This window comes from Mesoplodon mirus, assembly GCF_964341445.2.
Source record: "Mesoplodon mirus genome assembly, chromosome: 16".
Classification (NCBI taxonomy): Eukaryota; Metazoa; Chordata; class Mammalia; order Artiodactyla; family Ziphiidae; genus Mesoplodon; species Mesoplodon mirus.
The window spans coordinates 298,820-324,662 of NC_138992.1; the positions used below are offsets into that span (position 1 = coordinate 298,820).

General features: G+C 51.5%; 1 protein-coding gene across 8 annotated transcripts in view; it reads left to right on the forward strand.

Moving 5' to 3' along the window:
- ARHGAP39 (Rho GTPase activating protein 39) overlaps positions 1–25,843 on the forward strand; it is an 81,159-nt gene that overhangs the window by 15,359 nt on the left and 39,957 nt on the right. The window contains exons 1-2 of one of the 8 annotated variants that reach the window (XM_082600736.1): positions 10,536–10,569; positions 23,013–23,438. The exons of 5 other annotated variants lie outside the window; for them this stretch is intronic. The gene's annotated coding sequence lies outside the window, so the exon portion shown is untranslated. Of the gene's footprint in view, positions 1–10,535; positions 10,570–23,012; positions 23,439–25,843 lie in introns of those variants that run through there. 2 more of the 8 variants (XM_082600735.1, XM_082600737.1) reach the window with 2 other exon arrangements.

Sequence of the window (25,843 nt, forward strand, 5' to 3'; positions counted from 1 at the left end):
AGCTTGCTCAGTGGCCTGACCGTTGCCTTGTCTAAGAAGTTGTTATTGTCCGTCAAGTCTAGGAAAAATATCTTGAAGCTACCTGGTGCCTGTTCCCATTGTTGTGACCTGGTGTGTATGTTCCTGAACCCACTCTGTGTTTTTTGTAATTTATGCCTCTGAACAGCCCATGTGGTGTGTGCTCTTGGTCCCACCTAATAGATGAAGACCCTGAAGCCAGAAGGGCCTTGCTCAGGTCACATGGCTGGGGCAGCATCAGGGTGCAAGGCCTTTCCCTCTTAGCCTCAGAGTACACTTGTCTCATGTCATGTGGCCTCCCTGACCTCAGGGTGTAAACATGCTTTTATTGAGACTTCTGTGTGCAGCACTGTTCTCGGTGCTGGGACATAGCAGTGAAGAAGACAGGCCAGTCCTCACCCTCACAGAGTGACAGAAACTGACTTCTGCCGTATGTCAGGAGGTGTCAGTGCTGCAGAGAAACAGTGGAGGAGGGCCAGGGAGATTGGGACGTGGGGTGCAAGTCTCAGTAGGGGGTTACTTACGTGGGCCTCATTCACAAAGATGATGAGTCTGAGCAGAGTCAGAGCAGATGAAGTAGGTAAACTTCTGTGGGGAGGAGGGTTCCAGTCAGAGGAACAGCCAGCACAAGGCCCAGGAGTTGGAGCGAGCGTGCTGTGCTTGAGGGACGGCCAGGGGGCCCCGGTGGGGGGGGGCTGGGCCTGAGAGTGTGTGGTGCCAGCGGAGGGGGTGAGAGCAGGAGGGGGTACGCAGAGGAGGAGGGGGCCTGTGGGGAGTTCAGGGCAGAGGAGTGACAGCGTCTGGTCCATCTTCAGTAGCATCCCACTGGCCACTACTCAACAGACGTGTGGGTGAGGGAGGAGGTGAGGAGGCTGGTTAGGAGGTGACTGCAGCAACCTAGGTGAGACGGGTAGAGGTTCAGCCACAGTGGTAACAGGTGTGGTGATCGGACTTAGAATCTGGAAATATAGATATATTTATTTATTTGTTAGTTTGTTTATTTTTGTCTGCATTGTTTCTTTGTTACTGCACGCGGGCTTTCTCTAGTTGCAGCACGTGGGGACTACTCTTCCTTGCAGTGCTCAGGCTTCTCATTGCAGTGGCTTCTCTTGTTGAGGAGCTCGGCCTCTAGGCACGCAGGCTTCAGTAGTTGTGGCGCACAGGCTTCAGTAGTTGTGGCTCGTGGCCTCTAGAGTGCAGGCTCAGTAGTTGTGGCACATGGGCTTAGTTGCTCTGCAGCATGTGGCATCTTCCCGGACCAGGGCTCGAACCTGTGTCCCCTGCATTGGCAGGTGAATTCTTAACCACTGCTCCACCAAGGAAGTTCTGGAAATATATTTTTTTATTCTTAATTTTTTTTTCTTCATTTTCCTGTATCTTCTTTGTCGAGGTTCTGGACCTATTTTGAAGCCAACCGTTAAGATTTCCTGATGGAATTGCAGGGGACAGCTCAGGAGTTTGGGTGTGCTGCGTTTGAGAGTCTGACATCACTGGGAGCTGGCGGTCAGAGAGGAGCGGGTGGGTGGGGAATCACGGGCGCAGAGATGCAATGCGGGTGTTCAGCCTGGGGAGTCCTGGTGGGGTGGGTGAAGGTGGAGCAAGTGGGGGGATACTGGGGAGGGGGGTGATCCTGGTGGGTGGTGGGGAGGGGGGGTGTGGTCTTTGGTACCCTGAGCTGGGAGGTCACAGAAGCAAGGACAAGGAACTGCCTTTGGGCCCAGGTCACAGTCACTGGTGGTCTGGAAGAGCAGATTCGGGGGTTCATGTGTGTGCGTGGCGGGGAGCAAAAGCATGTTCGGAGTGGTTTACGAGAAAATGGACTGAAGAAATTGGAAGTGGTGAGTACAAGACACCTCTTTCAAGGATGTTTGCTGCAAAGGGGCAGTGGAAGGTTATTTATTCATGTCTTTTAAGATGCAGGAAATGACAGTTTATGTGCTGATGGGACTGCCTCCTTAGAGAGGAAGAAATGATGTAGGAGGGAGATTTCCCGGAGGTTGGGAGGTCGCTGTGCAAGTGGGGTGGCAGGAGGGCCAGGGTGTGTGCCAGTCCATGGCGGGCCTGTGGACATCCTCCTCTGATGCTTCTTAGAGTAGGAAGCAGGTTCTCTGTTGAGAATAGGGAGATGGGAGGAGATGCTGGAGGTTCGGGGAGAGAAGGTGTAAAAGGGCCTGAGGAGGCTGAGATGACCAGGCGGAAGGGGAGTCTGGGTGCAGTGCCCTGTGGGGTGATGGGCTGTTAACATTTGCTTCTTGATCCTCCTGAGCGAGTGAACCCCAGAGGTGTGGGGATTATTATTCAGAACGGGAGTGGGATGGGGAAGGGGAGGCCCGGTGAGGAATCCCCGGGGAGGCCCGGCAGCGGTGGGGCTGTGAGGAGGCTGGAGGGAGGTGGGTAGGAAAGAGCCCAGCAGCAGCCCAGGCCCAGGTGAGGAGGTGGACCTGCTGCCAGCCTCTCTCATCGGCCGCCTGCAGCCAAGGCTGGAACCGCCAGGCCAGAGCTCCGTTCAGTCCCGCGCGGCGCCACCTCTGGGGTGAAATCGGGACAGAGACTTTCTGCCCTGTCCAGTCGCTGGCTCTCACCTTGGACAGCGAGGTTGTTTTATAATTTAAATTGTATCATGTTGGTCCCCTGCTTAAAATCCTTTGGTGGTTCTTACACTTCGGACAGAATTTAAAATCTTAATGCTCTCTTTGAGGCCTTGTGACTCTGCAGTCGCCTTTCAGTCCGTGGTCCCCGGGGCTCCTGATGGTGTCATAGGGCCCTGCTTCCTCCTCTTGGAGGCTTCAGCTTCGGTGATTCCTCCTCAGAGCTGGTTTCACAGCCAGTTTAACGTAGGTCCTCCCTGCTGTTCTTCCCCTTAGACCTTATTCTCTTCCAGCGCTTACCGGAGCTGACGACCGTGTGCTCACGTTCGCTTGTTCGCTCTCCCTCTCTTCTGTAGAGTGTGCGGACAGAGGCTGTCAGTTTTGTTCATCACTGTCTACCAGAGCGAACCACGATACTGACACATAAGCACAAAATAGATATTTTTGGAATGAGTTAATGAACGCATAAATGGGAAAAATAAATAGTGGGAGAAATTTTAATAAGATCCATCAAGAGTGCAAGAGATATTACCAGCCACTGCCATACGTAATTTAAAATTTAAAGTTATTTGAATGATGGAAGTTAGTGTCACAACGTCCAGAGGTGAGAGTGCCCAATGGGGTGGGTGACGCTAAGCACTGCTTCTTAATGGGTGGGTGGCCTGGTTAGAAAGGGAGGAGCGGGGAGCCCACAGGTGGGGAACGAGCACCAGGTGGAGTGGGGCTTGGCAGGCGGGAGGCATAACTGAGGAACAGTTAGCAAAATCTGTTTTTGTTGGAACAAAGTAGAAGTGGGAAATGAGTCTGGACCAAGATGTTAAGGTGGGCATGCTCATACAGCTGTGCTGTCCAGGACCACGGCAACCACCAGCCACGTATGGCTATCGAGCACTGAAATGTGGCTCGTGGGACTGAACGTCGAATGTTATTTAGTCTTTTTTTTTTTTTCCCCCTTTTTGGCTGCGCTGCCCAGCGTGCAGGATTTTAGTTCCCTGACCAGGGATCGAACCACAGCCCCCTGAAGTGGAAGCACGGAGTCTTAACCACTGGACTGCCAGGGAAGTCCCGAATGTTATTTAATCTTAATTAATTTAAATTTAAGTAGCCACAGTAGCAAGTGGCAACTGTTTTTGAACAGCATAGTTCCAGAAGATGCTAGTATAAGAAGTGTCCCTTGGGCCTCCCTGGTGGCGCAGTGGTTGAGAGTCCGCCTGCCGATGCAGGGGATACGGGTTCGTGCCCCGGTCTGGGAGGATCCCATATGCCGCGGAGCGGCTGGGCCCGTGAGCCACGGCCGCTGGGCCTGCGCGTCCGGAGCCTGTGCTCCGCAACGGGAGAGGCCACAACAGTGAGAGGCCCGCATACCGCAAAAAGAAAAGAAAAAAAAAAAAAAAAAAGAAGTGTCCCTTTATTTGGGAGGCACTGTTGAACGTTTATCATGATGAAAGTCAGGTGATGTTGGCTGTCCTTTTGGGAGATTCTTGAATCTGACAGTGGGGGTGAGATGCGTTGGGGGAGGGAAGGCTGAAGGCATGGAGAGTCTTCTGTTATTTAACCAGAGGCCGGCATGAGAGGCCGTGAGGCTGTGAGAGCGGGTGGCTAGTGGCCAATGCCAAGCTTCATGGATGGGATGGGCAGTGGTGGGGACATGGGCCAGGGGTGGGCACAGGAGCACCCCGCACCTTTGAGCCTGGGGGCCAGACCAGTGTGGTGCTGTGGGCAGAAGTGGATACACTGCAATGCACGGGGTGGTTGGGAAGGCCATCTGGAGGGGAGTTCCATTGGGAACCCTCTCCAGGGCAGGCCTGCCTGGCGTTTGTAGAGTGAGGTGGACCTGGCATTTGGGGGAGAGGTGGTCGGCAGAGACTTGGGACTTAGTTACAGAGAGGTTGTAGCGGGAACTGTGGGAACAGAACCAAGATTTCAAAGGATAGGGTGTAGAGGGAAAAGAGCCTTGCGGTGTCCCACAGTTGGAGGGCATTTGAACAGTGGAGCTCGAGAGGCAGTGGGGGAAGGGGTGAGAGAAGCAGCTTAAGGGTGGGAGTGTGGGCGGTGAGCTGTGACTGGGTGGGTGGAGCATTTAAGCCAGAGGATTTGTCAGAAGATTGTTTGGAATCCTCTGATCTCTTGGTTTAGACCCCATGAAATATTCTAAAAAATGTCCTCCATTTAGGCTCTTGAACTTTGACGTAGAGGTAATTCTTGTCTCTCCGCACTGAGATCCTAGGGCTGGTGATTGAAAAAGAAGCCCTTGTTCGTCTCAAAGATATTTTGTTGTGATCAAGACAGGACTCAATGGAAATACAGAGTTGAACCCACGTGAAATTGCAGTTTTTGTAGGCAAAAGCTGTCCAAAAAATGACCATTTCATATGATTTTATGTATTGTATAAAGAAAGCATTCTTCAGATGAGCAGCTTCACAGCACAAAAGGGGGGTTATCTGGTGGTTCTCCTCCCAGCCTTCACTGTGTTCATCTAGAAACGCTCATCGCACTCGAATTGTCCGGATCAGCATCTTGGTCGTTTTCTAGATAGCTACACTTTTGTCTCCTTTCCTTCCTTTACAAGTGTATGAAGTATTAATTACTCTTGATGTTCGATTCCCTGGGAAGCAGACTCCAAGATGGAGATTTGTGGGAAGTTTACTGGGGAGCACTTGCGGGGAGTGTGAAGTGTGAGGGACTGGACAGAGGACAAGCGGGCGTGTGACTCCTGACCACTACTGAGCCTTCCGGACCATGAACCTGACACACTGCTCTGTCAATTTAGACCTTGTAAAACGTCTCTCCTCAGGACTTTGTAGCACTCAGTGTACATATTTTGCTGAATTTATCCCTGATATTTACTAAATATTAAAATTTACCCAATATTCAGGACTTCCCTGGCGGTCCAGTGGCTAGGACTCCACGCTTCCACTGCAGGGGGCACGGGTTCGATCCCTGGTCAGGGAACTAAGATCCTGCATGCTGCGTGGCAAAAAAAAAAAAAAAAATACCCAGTATTAAATATTAATATTTAAGGTTTTTTGTATATCCAATAATTTTCCCTGTGAATAAAGATAGTTCTGTTTCTTCCTTTCAAATCTTAATGCCTTTTATTTCTTTCTCTTGCCTTTTGTACTGCCTGGGCCCTCCAATAAAATGTCATACAAAAGTGGTGAGAGGGCTTCCCTGGTGGCGCAGTGGTTGAGAGTCCGCCTGCCGATGCAGGGGACGCGGGTTCGTGCCCCGGTCTGGGAAGATCCCACATGCCACGGAGCGGCTGGGCCCGTGAGCCATGGCCGCTGAGCCTGCGCGTCCGGAGCTTGCGCTCCGCTACGGGAGAGGCCACAACAGTGAGAGGCCCGTGTACCACCCAAAAAAAAAAAAAAAAAAAAATGTCTGGACTCCAACTCCAGTTTTTCATGCTGAAGATAATTTTTGAAGGAAAGCTTACTGGTTTTCAGGTACGGATGGCAGATTGAACACATGTATACAATTTCACTCTCTCCCAAACTCTCTCCCGTTCTGCTAAATGAACAGGAAAGTGATGTTTAAAAAAGTCAAACTCACAAGGCTGAGTAAAGTGAGAGGGAGACAATAGCCGTAACGTTTTGGAAGCTGGGAGGCAGATGGGTACGTCAGAACTGACTTGGCAGATCTGAGAACGCCAGGCTCTGTGCGGGCATCGAGGAGAGCTGAGAACTAATCCTGTTTGCACCACAGAATCTTCAGAAGGCTCACAATTTAGAGGCGCTGGGGACCTTAAGGAAGTCAAAGAGAGAACCACAATGATGAGCAGAAAACAAGAGGCTGACAGGAAGGGTTGGGAAGAGTTGAGAGAAACCAAATGGAATCTCCAGAAACAGATGACAGCTGAAATTTGAAAACTAACCAACAGGCTAAATATTCGATTATAAGCAGTTGAAGCGAGGCTTTGTGAACGAGGTGAAAGGAGTTTAATAAGAACAACAAAGAGTTAATGGAATGGAAATTATGGTGGAGCAGGTGATTGAGGGGCGACGACAGGATGCAGGAGCTTCAGGTACATTTGATGCCGGCCCCAAAGGCGAGCTTAGAATGGAGAAGAGACAACGTTGGAAGAGCTGTTGGCCGGAACTAATGACAGACATGATGATGGAAAAGTCGTTTATTTCAAACAGGATAAATAATGTCCGTGTTGAGAAACGTCACAGCAACGCTCCAAAACACCAAAGACCCAGACAGCGTTTAAAGCACCCAGAAGTAAGAGCTCTTCCAGGGTGCGGACAGGCCCCGATTGCTGCTGCTCAGCGGTCATGGCGCCGGGAGGACGGTGGGAGCGACCCGAGGCGCTGGCCTCCGGCAGGGTGGTCTCCCAGAGCAGGGTGGAATGCTGTTTTCAGAGAAACAAAGAATCATCAGAGAAAGCACGAGTTGCAAAATGGAATGGTTAACAAGTGATAAACGTGTTTGCATGAAATAATTATACTTTGTAGGGTTCAGAGAGAGACTACACAGCAACAGCAGGGGTGGCAGATGAAGCAGGACCCAGATTTGGGGTGGGAGAACAGAGAAGGGTACTGAAGTCTGGGAACCCTGTCGAAGGGACTCGACACTCTGCAGCTCTCCAGACAGATGGAAGCCTCGCAGGGCTTTCAGAGAGGGAGAGACAGAGAATTGAGCATCCGAATGACTTTGCACTTCTCAGTAGCGGTTCTGGAGTCTAGAGGTCTGGGAAGCAGTAAGTTCAGAATCCGATGGAAGGTGACGTGCAGTGTGGTGCCCTGCCCACTGACGCGCCCTGTCCTCCCGGTTCTGGAAACAACCAGGATGCTCTTTACTGTGTGCGGTGAAGGGCGGCCCCTGGCGAAGGCGGCGCCCAGCGGGGGACTCTGCCTCTGAGCGCGTTCCTCTTGCCGGAGCGGGGCGAGGCTGAGCGCCCGCGTGTTTCCACGGTTCTGCGTCGCGGTTGCCGCCCCAGCCGTTCAGGAGCCTTCAGGCATCAGCATTATGGCACCGGCATTGCAGGCGACGTTAGGAGTGCCAGGGGCCGGACCGGTTTCTTCCTGTGCTCCTCCCTCACCCCAGAGGCGGGAACAGCTCGAGCCGCCCAGGTGACCTCATTGCCAGTTTCTCCCTTGTTTCCTTTACATGTTCCCACCCCTTTCCCGGTACTACTGCTGATTCTTCACTCAAATTTGCTGGTATTTTGGAGGTTTGGGGTTGGTGTGGTAGTAATGGGGAGAGAAAAGTAACTTTATATTTTGGGTGAGGAACCAGGTGTTAGGCGAGGTGGGAGAGAGGGACCCAGGGCGGCGCTGTGGGTACCACGTGAGATGGGAACAGGGCGGGACAGTGCCAGTGGGCTGGGCAGGTGGCGATGGGGAGGGTGGGTTCTGGGAGCGGCTGCAGTCCTTGGCATCTTCCTAGATAACTGGCCACCTTAGAAATAGGAGACTGGAACTCTCAGCTAAGGAAATGGCCGTGGGTGGGGCAGCGCCGTCTCGATGTAACCGAGACTCTCAGGTGCCCGCAGCACTCCTTGAGTTGGTCGCTTGATGTCTTTGGTCAGTTTGGGGACATTCCCGGCCGTCACCTTTTTGCATATTGCTTCTGGCCATGGGAACACGCGTGGCGCCCCTTCTCACGGTTTCCGTGTGTCTGTCTCTTCAGTTTTTCCACCCTTTTCCTCTCTGTAGTTGCGGTTGGACCATCTGTTGGCTCTTTTTCCAGCTCCCCGAGCTGCGTCTGCAGTGTCCATCTGTCCACGAACCCAACAGTGGAGTTCTCAGTTTCAGTTTTTGTGTTTTCCACGTGAGCCCTTTCTGTGGATTCCACTTCTTTGGTCTTGTCGTCTGTTTTCATGAATCCATTGGTCACGGATATTTGAAGTTAACACCTTGTTGCAGAAGTCCCAGGGACGCTGTGGGCCCGGCCCAGAGGGACCCCTAGGGTGCTGCCGGCCATGCTGCCACTCGCTGCCTGCCTGCCCGCCGCCTCAGCCAGATGCCCAGTCTCAGCACCTCCCCCCCGCCCCCCAGGTCCCCAGAGTAGGCTCCCTTCCCCCAGGGTCAGCCGGGGCCTTGGCCCCTTGGGTCCTGGCCGCTGTGTAGCATTTCCTTGCCTCCGGGTAGATTTCTTTAAACCTTTTTTCTAGACTCAGTTTTCTGGTTGTCCTCAGCATGAGCTTTGCCTGCTGAATGCCCTTCCATCACTGGATGGAGAGTGTCAGGTGGGCATCTTAAAACAGAGATGCATGTGACCATCAGGTCTTCTCACCTGTGATGCCCCTGAAGGAGTGCCCGCTGAGGCAGAGAAAGCCACGTGGCCGGTGGTGCAGAGGACTTGGGTCAGCGGGTGCCGAGGGGCCTGGTGACGCGTCACAGCCCCGCCGCCTCTGTGTGGGTTCCACCAGCTGCCTGGCCCCTTGCTCTCTCCTCAAGGCTTTTGCCGTGGGAGCTGCAGCCCCTGTCTCGAGCCCTGTCTGCCCCAGCGCAGGGGCTTGGCCACGTGATCTGTGCTGGTGCAGGGTGGTCCTGGAGCGGGAGCCCGAGCCTTCACCTGCTCTGGCTGTGTCATGACAGCGTCCTGCCCGAGACGCTCAGTTCCAAGCCTCATTCTGGGAAGACCAGGGGCAGAGCCGTGCTGCCCGTGGCGTTCATATGGAACAAGCAGAGGAAACACTGCTTAAGATCTGGGGTGTTGGTCCCTGTGCTGGACGTGGCCCCGACTGGTCTTCACAGTGTGGAACCGCTGCCCTTTATGTGTGGGCCACAGTGGGAGCCGGCGCCTCGGTCCCAGTGGTGAGGGGCGGTGACTGCAGGAGGTCTGTCTGGCCCACGTTGCACTTACGACTTTTAAAACTAGTGCAATTTAAATGCTTCACATTTTGAATTATTCTGTTAGCAAATGCTCCTGACGGTTGAACCCTGGCAGCTATCACATCATCCAGAATAAACCCTTCTTTTATAACTGGCCAAACTCTCCTGTCCCATGTCTGCATGACCCTGGCAGTCTCGCCTCGGGCAGGGGGGCCTTGCAGGGCTTCATGGGGTCACAGCCTCGCAAGGGGCTCTCTGGTCGCCCACGTGGTGCTGTTGTCTTGGTCACTGCAGGTCAGGATTCAGCGTGAGCTCAGAGCTGGGCAGAGCTGAGCATCGCTGGGACACTCATGGGGGAGGCAGCGCTCAAGCCAGTGCCACGGGCAGGGCAGGCTTCCTGGGGGCTCCCACCTTTCCTTGAGTTTGGAGCCTGTGCTTGGATGGTAAAGGGTGTGGGTGCAAATCGCTGACCATCCCTGGGCAGTAGGGCTTCACTTGGTCGGCGCCTGCTCATCTCCCAGAGGGACACGTGGAGGCTGTTGTGCGCAGGGCAGTGCGGGTGCTGGGGAAGATCCATGGGGACTGGACGCTGGAGGAGGTTCGGCCTCAAGTAGCAGCCACGGTGTGGTCCAGGAGCCGTGGGGTGCATGTGAGTGCCCTGTGGAAACGTAGGATGGGCAGAGAGGCACTTCACACCTGCTTTTGGTTATTAGAGGAGAAAGGAGGTTAAAAAAAAAAAGAAGAAGAAGAATCCTAGGACTTGAGGTGAGCGTTCCAAATGCTGGTGGCACTTAGGACAGACTTGGGAGGAAGCCCGTGGGGCACCATGGAGGTTCTCCCAGGGCTGTTTGAGAAGTAGTTGTGTACTTAGATCCTCTCCCTCGCTGCCTGGAGGTGACAGCTGCCTCTCCCTGTCCCAGGAGGCGTGTGAAATCTTTCCTCCTGGGAGAGGAGACAGAGGTCACGGGAGCGGGGACTCTGGCACCGGTGAGGATGCAGGTACCTGCCCAGGACTTTGGCGGCCAGGCCTTTCCCTCTGCACCAGCTTTTGGTGGGGAGAGTCCAGCCAGAGAGGCCTACTCTGGCGCCCATCCAGTGGGCCAGTGTACCGCCCTGACCAGGCCCAGATTTGGAGCTGAGCTTCCAGAAGGAAGTGGAGAAGCATCATCAACGTCTCTGAGGTGAGAGGACTTACATCCCTGAGAGCAGGCAGTGCTGTGCAGGAGGGGATGGGGGCAGAGTACGGAGGCAGGGCAGAGTGAAAGGTGCAGTGAGAGAAGCGAATGTAACCACCCGAAAGGAGAACAGAAAGACACAAACGGTAGGAAATAGAAAGACCGGTAGAGGCCGCTGCAGCTGGTGCAGGAGCTTCGGCAGCCCAGGATCAGGGTGAGGAGCCGAGGGGCTGCTGGCCAGCAGGGGCCGGGGACCTCGGAGGCACCTGCAAACCTGACGCAGTGAACTCTGACCCAGCCAGACAGCCCATCAGCTGTCCAGGTAGGATAAAGTCGTTTTCAGACGCACACATTTTCAAAACCTTAGCTCCCACCTGCCCTTTTTCAGGAAAAAGAAGAAACGGGAACCAGGAAAAAGCTCTCACAGAAGGGAGGGTGGTCCCAAAGCGGCGATGCCCCGGGGCTGCCTGTGGGTGAAAGATGCAGAGCGCCGAGCCCACCCTGTGCCCACCGGCCGCCTCTGTTTGCCGGGATCCTGGGCTTGCCCTTAGCGGCTGGGCTGGAGGCACCTGTTCACTTTCCATACTAATCGGCTCCACTGCAGCGCCCCTGGAGGACGCCCCGCTCCACGTGTGCCCGTCTGTGGGCTCCCCCAGCTCTGTGTACTGGCAGCTGAGTGCCTGGAGAGGCCAGGCCCGGTGAGGACGGGTGCCTAGGCTCCGGGGGGGATCGGAGAAGACAGTTCTTGCTTGCTTAGTTGCTCCGCGGCATGTGGGATCTTCCCAGACCAGGGCTCGAACCCATGTCCCCTGCACTGGCAGGCGGATTCTTCAACACTGCGCTACCAGGGAAGCCCTTAATTTCTTTTGGGTTGATCTTTTTTTATTTCTTTTTTTCTCCTCAACTAGATTGGAATTCATTCACTTGGCTTCCATAGTGGCTGCCCTGGATATTTTAACACACAGAATTCATTTATCAAAATCTAAATTAATTGATATTTGTACTCTCCTCCAAACAATCCAGTGCTCTTAGAACACTATGAGTCTGTTGAGTTCCATCCCAGGTATGGGCTGACCTCTCCCTCTCCCCCCGCAGCTCCTGCTTCCTCAGGGTGGGAGGGCTGGGTTTCCTAGTGGCCCTCGTTTACCTGATGCCTTCGGGGCCTCAGCCTTGGGGGTGTCTCCGAGAGGGTCAACACCTGGGCACATCCAAGGCTTTCTGTTCGCTCCCCTGCGTCTTCTAAGCAGTACAAGTGCTCAAGATCAGCCAGGCCCTCAGATGCAGACAGCAGAGGGGTGCCTTGATTTCCCCTGTTGCTGGTTTTACTTAGCTTTTGCCCTCTGAGGTTCCGAACTTTCTTCCTATCTCATCAATGGGTTAAAAATTTTTTTCAGTAGTTTAAAACTGTCATAATAGTGTGTTTGTTCTCTCTTAAGAGGGTTGGTCAAAGCTGTCTATTTCATTATTGTGACAGAAATGGCAGTGTTCTCTGAAGTCTTTACTCCCAGTAGGTCCTGGGGCAAGCCTCCTGTGTGTGTGTTGGTGGGGGGCGTGTCCCCTGCGCGACGGGTCCCAGCTCTCCCAGTGGCCTGGCAGGCTTGGCCCTGCCAGGAAGGCACTGTCTCTCTTCTGCTACTGGCACTTGGCAGAAAGGAGTCTCTGATGGTCTGAGTTGATGAAATGTTCCTCATGTTTATCAGTGGTTTTCTGGAACCTTCAGCGAGGAACTGGATGGGACATCCCCCTCCGCCCCCCCCAGGAAGGGGAAGCCCCCTCAGACGCTGTCTGACAGAAGGGCTTGCCCCAGGCCTCCTGCACAGGGCCCTGTGGGACCCGTGGGGTCTGTTACTGTGACTGCCGGCACCATCTGCAGGTGTGCAGGGGCCCAGATCTGTGTTTCCTGATGGTTTTCCGTCGGATAGATAAAAGGTTTCCACTTTGTTTTCCTTTCCCCTGTGTTTGGTTAATATTTTGTCCCACCCTTTGGGTGAGTCCTGACGGAGCCTGTGGTCACCCAGTGCCTCCGCTCCCCTGGGCCTGAGAGCTATGAGAATGACTGGGAACCACGCATCACCCTCCCCCCTGCTCCGCTCCCTCCTCCTTGCTTGCTGGGTCGTGGGAGGGAGGTGTTGCTGTTGCTTCTGTGGCGGAAACCACATTTTACTCCTGTTTCTGAGACGTGACCTTGCCGACCTTGGGACTCCTGGCCGGTCAGCATCTCTGGGTTTCGCTGTTGACCCCGTGGACGCAGGCCCCCTCCTCCCCTGCCGCCTGAGAAGGGCTCCACCTCCTGGCTGGGCCACCTCTTTGCTGGGCTGTGTTCAGCCGCGTGGTCTGTCTGCTGGTGGGAATTGGCCAGCTTTGCATTCCAGAAATATCTGCTGGCCTTTCAGCCTTGGGGGCGGGGAGGTCCTCAGGGAGGCAGTCGGCTTATGGGAGCGACTCAGGCCATGGCAGGCAGGACCGCGAGGTCGTGCAGGCTGGCTGGCCCCTACCACCTTGCGTGGAGCTGGGGAGCACAGCAGGCCGGGGTGGGGCAGGGAAGGGCTGGGCGGAGGCGGCTCCTGTCTGTCTGGACACACCAGTGGGTGGAGGGTGCTGTTCAGTGTCCCAGTGCCCAGCCCTGCCTGCCAAGGGTACCGCCAGTGGCTGTGGGCTGCAGGGGTCTTGGGATATCCTGCCCTTGCCGTGGCCCCTTGCCGTCTCAGCGCCCCGGGGGAGCACGGAGGCGGGCGTCCCGGGCCCCATCAGGCCTCAGGCTGTCGCTCCGGCGGGCGGTGGGCGCCGTGCTCACAGCTCATAAGGCTCACACACCGCGCCACACAGGTGGCACCGGGCAGAGCGTCCCCCTCGGCCCCCGGCCTGCAGGTTGCAGCTTCCTGGGGCTCGTGCTCCAAGCAGACCCCATCAGGAGCCGGCACAGAGCGTTTCTGTTCCAGAACTCGCGTAGGAAGTTGGAATCAAGAACCTTCTCGCCCACGTGTGACCGGAGCGTTCCTGCAGTGGGGGCGGGGAGGAGCGAGCGGCGGTCCGGCTGCCCCTCCGCAGCTCCGGCCTCAGCACCGGCCGGGTCTGTGGGACAAGGACGAGCTGACCTGCCCGCGCAGCGGGTGAAGGGCGCCGAGCGACCACGCCGTGAGGTCGGTGGGCGGTGCGGCTGCTGAGAGCGCGGCAGTCTCGGCAAAGGGCAGCCGTCGTCACATCCTAGTGAACCGTTTGTGAGTTTTTCGGAGTCTTTACTTCCCCTTGCGCCAGGTGCTCTTCAGGAGGCGGGGCCGCGGAACCCAGGTGCTGGGTCCAGGGGCTCCTCATCCTCTTGCGCTAGGGCAGCCGGGCCCCGGGGCGGAGCCGGCCTCCGGCTCACCGAAGGGGGCGCCGGGGGCGCGGGGCGCCGGGGGTCTTTGAGGAGCCTTTCAAGGGAGCAGACCTCCTTCAGGTGAGGGGTGTGCATGGAGCATTTGGGGGAGCCGGCCAGGACAGGGTGAGGGCGGCCCGGCCGACCCTGCCGGGAGATTCCTTTCGCAGCCTCCCGTTAAATCACCCGTGGGAACAGGCAAAACATCCAGATCCGTAAGTGGGGAAGGCCCGAAGCGCGAGACTGAGCAGGAGAGCGGGGCAGGGAAACGCCAGGCGTCCGCGTCTCCACACGCAGACCCACGGGAAGCCCGACCACCTGCCCCGGCGCCACCTTCGCCCGCCGGGTGGGTGAGAAGCGCCCTAGGAAACCACCGAGTCCTGGGCAGGCGGCCTGTTGCCGGGTCTTCTCTGCGCTTCCAGCCGTCCCACAGCGTTTTCAGGAGTTTCCTTTTCCTCAGGGACCCTCTGTCTTCTCCCGGGCGGGGCTGCGCACGCTCCCACGTGGTCCCCGGAGTGAGTGTGAGAAGAGTCCACGCTTCCACCGACTTGCATTTGAAGGAGCCAGGCCGTTCACTGCATGAGCGCTGTTGATTCCCGGAGCAGAGGTCTGGGTGCTGGGCTGAGGAGCAGGAGGCGCTGTTCTAGTTCAGCGTGTTTTTAAACAGTCACAGGAGGTTGAAGCAATAAGGAAACATCCTCTGCCTGGAAGCGCCACCGCTCCTCCTCCATGGAGGCCCCGTCTCTGCCCTGCACCCCCGCCCCCTCGCCGAAGCCCCCGCGTCGTCTTGTGGGGCTGAGGCAGCTGGGGGCTGGGGGCTCAGCCTGGGAGGGGTCGGGACTGGCTGCCCCGTGGGCGCTGGAGGTGACAGGAGGGCTGGAGTTGGCGTCGTGCAGAACGACAGCCCTGTCGCGCCGTCCTCCTCTGGGAGCCAGGGCGCTGTGCGCCTGGAAGGTTTGGGGAACCCGAACAGGACGCTGGTGTCGGGCTGTTCCTGTCACAGGCCAGCTTGTGTCCCCGCCTTGGCTCGTGAACATGTGACAGAGATTTTGTTCTCTCTAAACGGTCCTGCGGGGGCTGTGGTGCGGTTTTGTTGGTGAGGAAAGCCCAAGAAGGTGGGGTTGGGGACGCACACCGCGGGTGAACAGAGCAGGGTCTGTGTGTCCTGATTGCCTGTCATGCGACCCCTTGGCCGGGCAGAAGCCACGTGCTGTCCCCAGAGTGGCAGCCCCAGCCTCCGAGACTCACTTTGCGTTGCGCCCCGTGGACTCCGAACAGCAGCGTCCTTCCTGCGTGGGGTGTGGTCCGACATCCTTTCCCAGAAAGGTCTGAAAAGCTGCTTCTGACCTACAGGTGGATTCCATGGCTTGCTGACGGGTTGGGCCACAATTTTCAGCATAACAGCGTGGCCCGTGCATTTGGGGGGAGGTGGAGGTCAGCGAGAACAGCTGCAGCGGGAGGTGTGGAGGCGGAAATGCCAGCCCGGCCTGTTGGCTGAGCTGGGAGAGCGGGGCCTTGTGCTGCCAGCCCACACGAAACGGAGATGGGCTCATTGTTCAGAACTTGGAAAACGTATTAAAAACAGCATGGAGAATGGAACGTAGGCCTTCTGGAAATGAGGGCTGAGTGGAGGCTTGTTTGTTCTTCTTTCCTCCCTGAAACTCACTGAAATGGGCAAAGAGAATGAAAGATAGGGAACAGGATTTCATCTACAGTGAATCTAAGGAATAGCCACAGCCAGAGGGGGATGTCGGCCAGACAGGGAAGAGGCGCGAAAGCCAAGAGCCTTGAGCAGGGCTGAGTTTTCGCCCAACAAAGAGGATTTTGGGGGCACCGTTGACAACATTTACTTGGCAGAATGGGGTCTGTGGTTTGGGTGGGCCTTGGGGTAAACCGGATGTGGGTGGGCATCCGGTGAGAGAGGAGCTGAAGGAGGAAGGCCCAGGTGCTCCAGCTGCATTTTCTACAAGATCCAGACTCTTTAGCGGTGAGATGGGGAAGAAGAGAGGGGAAACGGCGCTCCCTGTGGACATGCCGGCCTCTGGCAGTGCCTTGGGCCGTGTTCCCCGTACTGTGGGGGCTAAGAGGCTTCCCAGTGAGTCACCTGGCAGGCAGGCAGACAGGCACCCGAAGGAGCTTTTGTAGGAGGGCCTTCGGATGCCCATGGAGCCGCCTTCCCACCTGCCCCCTCGCAGCAGCAGTCAAGACTGAGGTCCCAGTGCTCACTCAGAAGCCAGGAGGCTCTTGCTGGAGCCAGAGGGAAGAAACTTCTGGCCGTGTTTGGGGGTGTCGCTGGTGGCTCTTGAGAGAGCCAGCCTGAGCAGAGTATGGGGAGAGCGGCCCGGGGCTTCCTAGAAACCAGACAGCCCTACTGGGCACGGGTGCTGGCTGCTCGTCTTAAGTTTGAGTTGGGTTTCTGTCACTTGCAACCAAAAAATGTCCTAAGACCAGAAACTCATTTCCAGAGCAGAACCTGTAAGGAAACTTGGCAGTCGAGCATTCTGGAGCAACACAGCTGGTGGGAGCTCCCCGGCTCAGTCCTGTCCCTGCCCTCGTTTATAGACAAGCAGTGATCAGGAGCCAGCATGGGACCCTCATGTAGACACCGAAAGGAGGAGAAGGCAGCCCCGGGTGCAGCAGCAGAGCTCAGCTATGCACAGGAGGAGGGGGCTCCAGGGGACAGGATGCGGGGAGAGGGCGCTGGCAGAGCTGAGAAAGGAGCTGGGGGACAAGGGCTGTGACAGACGTGAGAGCCCCACGAGTAACGGCAGACAGCGGGAAGAGCAAGTCCCCAGGACAGCTGCTTGCAGAGAACATGCCGTGCGGCACGGAGAGGGGCAGACGGAAGGCAGTTGGACGATGGTCAGAGAGGCACCGCGAGGCACCGGGCAGCGGGGCGTCCTGGGGGGCACGAGACCCCCTGGGGTGGAGGGGCTGGCTTTGCACCTTGAGAGTCACGTTTGGGAAGAATTGGGCAGCACGGCCCAGGACCTGGTGCCCAAACGGAACCCTCTGTAAAGCGTCGACCGCCGCCCTCTGCTCAGGTTGGGGGGGGCTGTGCACAGGCGGGTGAGGGGGGCCCTTCAGGAGCTCCCGGGGCCGGGCCGGGCTGGGGCACCCACGGGAGGAGGGTCCGTAAGGGCCGAGCGTCTGCATAGATTGGTGTTTTCAGGGGATATTTGTCTCTTCTCCCCATTTTACTTCCTTATTTGGTCATTTGTTTATATCAGTATGGACTTAGGGATATCCTTTTATACTTTATAAAAGTTATAAAGTATAATCGGAATGACTTTTTTTTTTCCCTCAAAATGTTCCAGCTTTAGGTCATTCGGAGCTCTTTTATTTAGCACCATTGTCCCTTTGGCAGACCACTTCATCGTGGGGTTTTGTTTTTGTCTTAAGTCTTCCTTACTTTCTGACTCTACGAGATCCTCCAGGATCTTTTTTTTTTTAAGTTATTTATTTAATTTCATTTTTGGCTGCATTGGGTCTTCGTTGCTGTGCGCAGGCTTTCTCTAGTTGAGGCAAGCGGGGGCTACACTTCGTTGCTGTGCGCGGGCTTCTCATTGCGGTGGCTTCTCTTGTTGCGGAGCACGGGCTCTAGGTGTGCGGGCTTCAGTAGTTGTGGCACGTGGGCTCAGTAGTTGTGGCTTGCAGGCTCCAGAGCTCAGGCTCAGTAGTTGTGGCGCACAGGCTTAGTTGCTCCGCGGCTTGTGGCATCTTCCCAGACCAGGGCTCGAACCTGTGTTCCCCTGCATTGGCAGCCAGATTCTTATCTACTGCGCCACCAGGGAAGCCCCATCCTGAGAACTTCTGACTTCCTGAATTATTTTCTTTTAAATTTGTGTACATTAAGGTTCACTCTTTTTGCTGTAAAGTTCTTTGGGTTTGAGAAGTGCATATTGTCAGGTATCCGCAATGGCAGTATTACACAGAACCGTTTCGCCACCGTAGAAAATCCCCTGTGTTCCCCCATTCAACCATCCTCCCTCCTGGACCACTGGCATCCATGATCTTTTTACCAGCAATATAGTTTTGCCTTGTCCAAACTGTCTTAATACTTGGAGTCATACAGTATGTAACACAACAAACATTTGAGGTCCTTAATTGTACAGTATGCCAAAATAAATTCCAGGTGATTAAGGAGTGTGTTTATTCAGTAAATGTTTGATTGGTTACTATGTATCAAGGATATAAGAAAACAAACATCATCTCTGCCCTCAAGGAGCTTACCCTCACCCTCTAGTGGGGAGACAGATGGCATATCACAGTTATAATGACTTATGTGTGTGACTGTACTACAGTCCACCTACACACAAGATGGAGTAACAGGGATCAGATTAGCCCTTCCACTCGAAACTAATAAAAAGCTGGGCAATAGTTGTGAAACCTTGGTTTTCTAAACTTTGGGTATGAGGCAACAAAGTACAGTGATGCTTACGGGATGAGAATCAAACAAGATGAGCCTGATGGTTCCTGCAGCTCTTACGGCATTCAGGGAGGTATAAGGATGCAGAGCCTGGCAGATTCCCTCCGTAAAGGAGCTGGAGCTTAGAGTCCAGGGCAACCAAGGGGACTAGTGTTTGCAGGCAAGAGCGCCAGAGAGCAGAGAGCAGCAAACAGAGAGAACTTGGAGATGCGCAGAGGGTCTCTCTTAGTTTCCAGCAGAGTGTTGATCAGTGTGTGGGTGTGGGGAAACCACCAGAGGCCAGGGAAAGAGTCACTCAGAAGGATTAAAGGGAACAGTACCCAGAGCTGTCACAACACTGTGAAGAGTGCCTTGTCATCAGGCAGACTGAAAACCTTCATAATTCACAGGGCGCTGGGCAGACTACTCAGTGGAGAACAGCTAGCCCTGGAATAAATGCTGCTATGTGCCCCTGAACAATCTTAGAAACAAGAACCAAAAGTTTCACACTGTTTCCAAGTAACTGTATCCCCAAACAAAGCTCAAAAATATTTATAGGAATACAAAAATATACAGCTTACAAAAGGGTAAAATTCACAGTGTCTGGCATCCAATCAAAATTACCAGGCATAGAAAGAAACAGGAAAATACAACTCATTAGGCAGTGAAAATTCAGTTGAAACGGATGCAAAACTGACTCAGATGTTAGATTTAGCAGACAAGGTCATTAAAGCAGTTATTATAACTACATTCTATATATTCAGAAAGCTCAAGGAAATATTTGAGACCTTAAGTAGAGACCTGGTGAAGTAAAGACACTGAACTAAAGATCCAAATTAAACTTCTAGGTTTGACACTAAAATGTCTGAATGCAAAACACACTGGATGGTATTAACAGCAGTTTAGATGTTGCAGAAGAAAAGATTAGTGAACCTGAAGACAAAGCAGTAAGAACTATCCAAACTAAAACAAGGAGAGGAAAAGTACTCTTAAGTAAACAATGCAAAAAATGAGCATGACTGAGCTGTGGGGCAGTGGGCAGAGGCTAAGGTTTGTGTAATTGGAGTTCCCAAAGAGGGAGGGAGGGACAAAAACTACTTGAAGAAATGATAGCTGAAAAGCCTCCAAATTTTATGAAAACTATAAACCTAGATCAAACAATCTTAAACTCTGAGCACAAGGAACATGCCCAGACACATCATAGTCAAATTGCTCCAAGTCAGAGATGGAGAGAAAGGTCTTAAAAGCAGCCAGAAAAAAAGACATAATTACACACAGAGGAACAAAGATATGGACGATGGCAGATTTCTCTTTGGAAACAGTGCAAATGAGGAGACAGTGGAGCACCGTGTGCAAGTGCTGAATGAAAACTGTCAGCCTAGGAGCCAACACCAGGGCAAGTATCTCTAAAATGAAGGTGAAATAAAGATACTTCAAACATACAAAAGCTGAAGACTTTCACAGCAAGAAATGTTATAGGAAATTCTTCAGGCTGCAGGAAAATGAAACCAGATGGAAATCTGGATCTATGTGAAAGAATGGTGAGTCCTGGAAACGTACCTACATGACTAAATATATGACACTTTCTTATTATTTAATTCTCTTTAAACGGCATCTCTTTAAAACAATTATTTAACTAAAAATAATAACAATTTAGCAGAGTTGGGGGATTGTAACATAAATAGAATAAAATGTATGACAAAAATGGCACAAAGGCCAGGAGAAACGGCAAAACTCATGCTTGAGGAAATGTAATTTCACTTGAAGGCAGACTACGATCAATTAAAATATGGATGCTACAAGCCCAAAAGCAGCTACTAAAATAGCAAAACAATGAACTACATACAGCTGATAAGTCAACAGTGGAGATAAAATTGAATCACATAAAATAATTCAAAAGAAGGCAGAAAAAGAGGAAAAGGGGGAACAAAGAACAGATGGGAGAAATCAAAAACAGGAAACGGTAGATTTCAACATAACCTTGTCAGCAATCACAAATATAGATGGTTTAAACACCCCAATTAAACAACAGAAATTGTCAGATTGCATAAAAAAGCATGACCCAATTATATGCTGGCTTACCCAGTAAACCCACTTTAAATATCAAGAGACAAATAGGTTAGTAAAAGAAAGACAAAAAGAGATACAATTCTAATGCTAATGGAAAGAAAGCTGGACCTGCTGTAATAATATCAAATGTACTCATTCCAGAGCAAAGAAAACTACCAGGTAAAGATATTTCATAATGATAAAGAGGTTAATTCCTCAAGAAGATACTATAAATTTTATGTACTTAATAACAGAGCTATGAAACATGTGAAGCAAAAACTTAGAGAACTGCAAAAAGAAATAGGCAAAGCCACAATTATAGTTGGAGCTCTCAGTACCCTTTCCTCAGTAACTGACGAACAGGTAGACAGAAAATTAGTGTTGGCACAATCAACCAACTTGACCTGATTGACATATATAGAGCATTCCACCCAACAACATGGTTTTTCCAGTGCATATGAAATATTTACCAAGATAGACCATTTTTCTGCACCATAACTTTTTTGACAAAAACGGTATTAAATTAGAAACTATAAAAATATCTGGGACTTCCCTGGTGGCACAGTGGATAAGACTCCGCACTCCCAATGTAGGGGGCCTGGGTTCGATCCCTGGTCAGGGAACTAGATCCCACGTGCATGCCGCAACTAAGAGTTCGTGTGCCACAACTAAGGAGCCTGCCTGCTGCAACTAAGACCCAGCGCAACCAAATAAATAAATATTTTTTTAAAAATCTGGAAAATCACCAGCTATTGGGAAAGTAAATAACATACTTCTGTATAATCCACGAGTCAAAGGAGAAATCAAAAGGGAAATGAGCTTTTGAACTGGGTGAAAATGAAAATATAGCATATCAAAATTTGTGGGATATCGTGATAGCTGTACTCCAAAGGAAATTTTATAACACTAAATGCCTAAATTGGATTAAAATTTTAAAAGGTCGCAAATCACTGAACTCAACTTCTACCTTAAATTAGAAAAAGAGCAAATTAAATCCAAACGAATGCAAAGAAAGGCAGTAACAGATCGAAGCAGAAATTAAACAAAGCAGAAAAATAATAGAGAAAACTGATAAAGTGAAAAACTGTCTTTTTTTTAAACAAGGTCAATAAAATTGACAAGCTTTTGACCATACTGATCAGGTAAAAGAGTGAAAAGACATAAATCACCTATATCAGGAACAAAAGAGGGTGGCATCACTGCAGATTCTGTTGATCTTGAAAAGAGAACATAGGAAATAACATAGGAAACACTATAGCAACTTTATGCCAATACATTCGACAGCTTGTATGAAGGGGGCAAATTCGTTGAAGGACAAAACCCACTAAAGCTCACTCAAAAAAATGCATGCCCAGATGGCTTCACTGGTGTATTCTACCAAACATTTGAGGAAGAAATAATAACAGTTCTGCACAGACTCTCCCAGAAAACTGAGAGGAGGGAATATTTCTCAAATCATTTTATTTTGCCAGTATTATCTTGATACCAAAACCAGAGAGACATCACAAGAAGAATAAATTACGGACTAATCTTCTATATGAACATAGACGCAGAAATTCTTAACAAAATTTTATTTTGTTAACAATATGTAATATATACAATATATATACGTGATACAACAATATATAAAAGTGATAATATATCCTGACCAATTGGGATTTGTCCAAGGAATACAGGGTTGGTTTAACATAGAAAGTTAATCAATGGAATTCAACTATTCTGAAACCAAAAAAGAGAAATCATGTGATCATTTCAATAGACATGGTAAAAACGATTTACAAAATCCAACATCCATTTCTGATTTTTAAAAAACTCCGCAAAGTAGGAATTCAAGGAAATTTCTTCAACCCAACACAGGACATTTATGAAACATCTGCAGTTAACATCACACTTTTAAAAAATAAATTTAATTAATTAAGTTTTATTTTTGGCTGCGTTGGGTCATCATTGCTGCATGTGGGCTTTTCTCTAGTTGTGGTGAGTGGGGGCTACTCTTAGTTGCTGTGTGCGGGCTTCTCATTGTGGTGGCTTGTTGCGGAGCACGGGCTCAGTAGTTGTGGCACATGGGCTTAGCTGCTCCGCGGCATGTGGGATCTTCCCGGACCACGGCTAGAGCCCACGCCCTCTGCATTGGCAGGCAGATTCTTAATCACTGCGCCACCGGGGAAGTCCAACATCATACTTAATAGTGATACACTGGCTGCTTCCCCTGAGATCAGGAATGAGGCAACTGTGTCTGCTCTTACCCATCCTGGTCAGCATCTTGGTGGAGGTTCTAGCCAGGGCAGGGAAGGAAGAAAAAGAAAACGATCCATATTGGAAAGGAAGAAGTAAAATTGTCTGTGTTCACCATTGACATGATCATATATAGAGAAATTCTAATGAAATTTTTGAAAGGGAGGGCGCAATTAGAGCTAATGAGTGAGTTTAGCAAGGTTACCAATATGCAAAACCAAATGATATACTTCTGTACTAGTAACGAACAATTGGAAATTGTTTTATATTTTGTTAGTGTCAAAAATATGAAATACAGGTAAATTTGACTAAATATGTACAGGATCTCTGCACTAAAAAAAAAACTACAAAACACTGCTGAGAGAAACTAATAACTAATGGAGAGATATGCCCTGTTCACAGATTTGAAGACTCAGAATTGTTACGATGTTAGTTTTCTTCATGTTGATGGGTAGATTCAATGCAACTGCAAGCAAAATCATAGCAGCCTATTCTGGAGAAACTGAGAAGCTGATTCTGAAATTCATATGGAAATGCAGAGGACCTAGAATAATTAAAACAACTTCAAAAATGAAGAACAAAGTTGGAGGGCCAACACTACCTGATTTCAGACCCAGGGCATTTGGGTCACCGAGATGAGGTGTCTATCCCAGATTGGAGAAGGCTTTCTGGAGGAGGTGATGCCTTAGCTGGCACTGAAACGAGGAGGGCAGCCAGATGCACTGGAGGTGGTAGCCTTGCTGCTGTGGACCAGCCGGGAAGGATGGCAGGTGAGTGAAAGGAGGTGCACAGGTTGAAGACATTGATTTGAGTTGCCCTCAGGCTGTGGTCGGTACCTTTTACTTTTTCCAAAATTTCACTAACAATGCTGTTTTAGTTTTGTTTTTTTAATGTTGAAGCCATACGAGAAGGTCACCTATTTTCTCTTAGACAATTAGAAAGACTTGTTTCATTTTTTTAAAATGGCATTCCTGCCAGTCTTAAGCATTCCTGGTAGTTGTGTGGACATTCCAGTGGTAGGAAGGAGGCGGCTGGGAGCCTGTTCTCCAGCCCAGGAACTGAGTGGAGTCGAGTGGGACATGGGGCGTCACAGTCCTTCTGGGCCTTAGAGAAAGTGTCTGATTGGCCTGCAGCGTCCCTTGCCCCTGGGCCCCTGGCTGGCTGTGTTCCCACCTTGTGCCCTGAACCTGTTTTCTCCCCGCCTTGATCAGCACAGATAGGATCTGTGGACCGTCCTCTTCCAGAGAGGGCCTCGTCCCGATAGCGGCTGGGATGAGGACAGGGAACAAGGGGCAGGTGTCCCCTGCGGTGCTGCTGCTGCTCCGCAGTTCTTCAGACGTTTTACTGAAGTGAGGCTTGTGTACAAGAAGGTGTGAAAGCGATGGCATGGAACTCCGAGAGCTTTTTTTTCTTTTCTTTTATTTATTTATTTTTGGCTGCATCAGGTCTTAGTTGCGGCATGCGGGATCTTTCGTTGTGGAGCACAGGCTTCTCTCTTCTCTAGTTGTGGCATGCAGGTTTTTCTCTTCCCTAGTTGTGGCACGTGGGCTCCAGGGCACGTGGGCTCTGTAGTTGTGGCACGTGGGTTCCAGAGTGCGTGGGCTCTGTAGTTTGCAGCATGCAGTCTCTCTAGTTGAGGCGTGCGAGCTTAGTTGCCCCATGGCATGTGGGATCTTAGTTCTCCGACCAGGAATCGAACCTGCATCCCCTGCATTGGAAGGCAGATTCTTTACCACGGGACCACCAGGGAAGTCCCTCTGAGAGCTTCTGTAAACCAACACTTGCTCAACGGTGGCCCTGCCCCTCGGGCCCACCTGTCACTACCCGGCATAGAGGTGGCTGCTTCTGATGCGTGCCCTCAGAGGCTCGTGTGCCTGATGTTGAACTTACGGAAGAGGATCGTGCTGGTGACTCCAGTGTGTCAGGCTCCTGTCTCTCACCCCCGGGAGCCACACCCAGGTTGTCGGGGGCAACGCCTGTGTGCCATTTCTGCTGTGATGGACATTTGGCAGTTTCCCGTTGCGGCTTCTGGAAATGCCATGTGCAGGTCTTGGTGAGCGGACATGTGGCCTCTGCTGGCCCCTATCGCTGGAAGTGGCAGCCCTGGATGACAGGGCCTCGGGGTACGTGCAGCCTAGGAGGTGCTGCCAACCCGGCTGGAGGGTGTTAACCTGCGTCCTGCAGCCGGTGAGCCTCCACACTCTTGCCAGCGTGGGCTAGGTTTTCTGTTCCACTCTAGCTGTTCCGGTGGGCACGCGCGTGTCCCGTTTATGCTTTTAATTAGCATTTCCAGATGACCGATGAGGTGGAGCACACTTCTGTGTGTTTATTAGTCATTTAGATTTTTGTTGTTGGTAAGTGTGCTTTCAAGTTTTTTGTCCTTTTTTCTATTGATTATGTTTTTTTCTTATTTATCTCTAGGAATCTTTTACGTGTTCTGGAAATAGTCCTTTGTCAGATCAGATAATGTACACACATTTATGTAATGTATTATACGTATTCTATGCATCAGGTATCTCCTACCCTGGATTTGTCTTTTTTCTTGTAATGGAAAAAATTTATTTTTTTTTATTTTTATTTTTTTTGAAAAAATTTATTTTTAAAAATTTTATCGGGCTTCCCTGGTAGCGCAGTGGTTGAGAGTCCGCCTGCCGATGCAGGGGCCGCGGGTTCGTGCCCTGGTCCGGGAAGATCCCACATGCCGTGGAGCGGCTGGGCCCGTGAGCCATGGCCACTGAGCCTGCGCGTCCGGAGCCTGTGCTCTGCAACGGGAGAGGCCACAGCAGTGAGAGGCCTGTGTACCACAAAAAAAAAAAAAAAATTTTATCGAAGTCTAGTTGATTTACAATGTTGTGTTAATTTCTGCTGTACAGCAAAGTGATTCAGTTATACATATATATATTCTTTTTCATATTCTTTTCCATTACGGATTATCACAGGATATTGAATAGAGTTCCCTGTGCTCTACAGTAGGACCTCGTTGTTTGTCCATTCATTATATACTAGTTTGCATCTGTTCATCCCAAACTCCCAGTCCTTCCCTCCCCCACCCCCCCTTTGCCAACACAAGTCTGTTCTCTACGTCTGTGAGTCTGTTTCTGTGTCGTAAATAAGTTCATTTGTGTCGTATTTTAGATTCCACATACAAGTAATATCATATGGTATTTGTCTTTCTCTTTCTGACTTACTTCGCTTAGTATGAAAGCCTCTAGGTCCATCCATGTTGCTGCAAA